We start from the raw sequence: 3528 nt of genomic DNA on the forward strand, positions 1-3528 counted from the left end.
TTTCTATTTCAATTATTAAAAAGTAGCCAATTCTGCGTTTAATGAATGCCTATCGTTGTAAATTCGGTTTAGGATTTTAGTCAAAATCCGTAGTGCAAAAACAATAATTTTTTCAACGTTGCTAAGAAATTCAGTGACTGCCGAGAATTAGTTAGTAAGACAATAGCTAATAAATAATTTATTTTTTAGTTATAATGTTCTATTGAAGAATGATAATACAAGCTGCTTCAATCTAAGGTAATAAGTATCAGAGTTCAGTCTAACATAAAGAAAACATAATTAATTATATAACAGAATTATATATACACAGGATAAAAAAAAATTACTAACAAATTAATTACTTATTTGTTAGTAATTAATTTTTTTTTCTTACGAGTTTGGGCAGTTGTGCTCCAAAAGATCCAATTCGTGGAGGTTCAATTAATGAGAGGTTATTGAGTGAATGAGATTATTAATTTCGTCACGTGTGAGACTGGTTAGAGAAAATCGCGTGTAAAGAGTGGAATCGCAAAGAATCAAACTCAGAGATCTGTCCAATCGTATCCAGGGAGTAGAAATTGCGTGAAGGAGCGACATAAGAAACAGTAATACACGAACGCCTGACACAGCATTTATTTTGGTATGTGTTATTCCAAAAAAATTTTTATCACCCCTATTATGGGAACCAATACAGATTTAATGTCCCAATTTAAACGATTGGTCTAGAGGCTACGACCGATTAAGGTTTTAGTCATGTTTCCAACACAGACTTTAACACGTATGTGCCAGCAAAACGGCCGCTCTAAACTTCTTTCAAAAAATTACAAAACTTTAGACTCTGAGTTTAGAACTACTTTCAGTTAAGATGCAAACTTGAAAATTAGCAACCTCACAGTTTGTGATCGACAGGAAATAAAAAAAAAGTAAAATTTTAATGTAAAAACAAAAATTGAATTGATGGACACAACTGTATTTTCTTAAAAGTTGATTGGGACTAACAGGTGATAGCTATCAAATAGCGGATGCACAAACCACAACGGATTTTTTAAGATTTCCAATTTTTGTCCAATTTATATCTACAACGGATAAACTTAAAATTTTTGTTTTTAACAAAGCCAATTTTTCGTTTTACAAAGTCATTATTTTTTCGTTTATGTTAACACTTAATGGACATTGAACTTCTTCAAAATTTGTAACTAACGAATTTTTTATAATATTTATTGACTTTTCGTATCTCACAGATGTTCCCAATCAAATGGAGATATATTTTTAGGGCTTTCAGACATATTTCACGGATAAAATGTTTGGTTATTTTTTTTAGATTTTTATTTTTAATTCTAAAATGGTTCTACCTTAGACCTTTTTCACTATACTATATTTTTTTGCCTTTTGGAAATAACTGTAGCTATCATTTTTATGAATATAAATAAAATGATCTCACTTACCGAGATCAGTCTAGTAGAGTAAAAAGTGTTTTTGTTTCTGAGACCTTTTGAATGCCTGATAATCCTCCTGTATGAAAAGAAGATGGTCTCTAGACCTTCTAATCTAGAAATGTTATTGGAGTTCTACTAATGGGCATATTCCCCACAAGACTGTATTATGTCATTGTAATAGAACTCGCGTTATATTTATTAAATGTATTTTTATTTTAATACAGTTGTGAATTTCAATATATATGCAAAAAAATTAAAAGTTACTGGAACTATAAATATGATGGTAAATAATATTGAAAATATCATTAACTGTCCAAATTAGTATGTTTTCCTTGTGTTTTAGTTTTAATAGTTTTTTAATAATAATTTATAGTCATTTTACAGTAAATGTGTTTTTTATGATGGTATAATTCCTTCAACTGATGTGAAAAAAAATTTGTTTGTCTTTATCATGTAAAGATGTATTTTTCTTCTTGTATTCTTATCATATTACGACTTATTTGAAACTCCCCACCCCTATTATTCCTGGAAAAGCACTCAAGATGTTGTTTATGTTAGGAACTCAGCAAAACACAGTGAAAGTGAATGAAATCATTATGATGCAAATAGAAGTCTGTTGTTTGGAGAGAGTGGAACGCTGTGAGTTGTAAGCCTATCTGAAATTCAGATTACCAATAAAACCGTTAAGTTGGTAAAAGTTGAGTGCATAAAACTGAATTCGCCGAGACAAATCCTTGTTTTAGCCTTAAGCTCAACTTTTTAAAACTTTCTTTCTAGTTGCCAACTCGTAGCAGAGTAACGACCGGGAGAATGTTCGGGGAGGGAGAACCGGTGGGCATTTGTCACCCTTAGTCCTCAACAGCCGTTAGAGATTCAGTGCAGGGGCTCCATGGAGGACTTCAGTTCGGTCAAGTGCAGAACTAACTGTATATTCTCGTGTCAGCGGCTGTTCTTGTATGTAACTCCGGAGGCTAGCACCTCTTCAAGAGGAGCAGAATCCACAATCTCGGGACTTCAGGAAATTAACTAGCTGAGAATAAGTTAACAACAATAAACCATTTTTTTCAAAACGGTATTAAATGAGGATTCATCAAAACAAAAAGACCGAATAGATCATAATAACAGGTGTTATTCACTTTATTACGTTTTAAATGCATATATTTATTGAAAGTTTGTAAACCTTGTAAAAAAGAAATGTTTTATAATACCACTTTATTTTTTTTTTGAACCCTCTAAAACAGAAATAAAAAGTGAGTTAGAAAGTCCATTACTGTGAAAAAGAAAAGTAATTCGTGTTGTGTCTTGCCTTTTACTACCTTTGGTATTTTAAGGTTACCTGTTATATTTAATTTTATATATGAGCTATCCATTCAAGGAGCTATTTTGAGTCCGGAGGTGAGGGGCCTCCTCGTGTTTACACCACTTTATTACAGTACGTTAGTGAGATTTAAATGGACTCAAGCGCGGGACCAGATCATTTATTATCTTTATTCCTTGATTCGATTTTTGTTGTGTAACAGAAGATAATGCTTTATCCTTTTCCAGCTATTTGACAAATTTTAGAAAATGACTCTGGACTTGATATCGATAAGTGCTTTCTAGTTAAACAACTTTATTGTCACAAAATGATAGAATGTAGGTTTCTCTTCTTCTTGTAGACATTTAATCCCTCGAAGTGAGATTTAGGACCAACACTAATTTACTAACTTGACTAGGACATAAACCTGTAAATTACGAATCGCTAAAAAATAAATTAAATTTAAACAATGTTGTCAATGAATAACTGAGATTTCTTAATCAATCGCTAAAAACACCAGGGAAAATATTTTATTCTTGCCCGTTTGCCGTTTAGTGATTTGTAGCCTCACATATATATAGTCTAAAGATTAAAAAAAGAAGGTAAATAAATGGAGGCATTATCGATTGTTGATAGTGCCTGACAATCGATTGTTTCCACTCGTTCGAATTACAATTAAACCACTTAAAGATATCTAGAGGACATTATGATAACCATAATTCCAATATGTTTTCGTTTAGGTTTATGCATAATTGAAGTGTTTTATAGAGTAAAATGCAATAAAAGCGAAAAAGAGATGAGGATTGAGCGATAAGT

This window comes from Halyomorpha halys, unplaced genomic scaffold (genome assembly GCF_000696795.3).
Source record: "Halyomorpha halys isolate HHAL.00 unplaced genomic scaffold, Hhal_1.1 Scaffold77.1, whole genome shotgun sequence".
Lineage (NCBI taxonomy): Eukaryota > Metazoa > Arthropoda > Insecta > Hemiptera > Pentatomidae > Halyomorpha > Halyomorpha halys.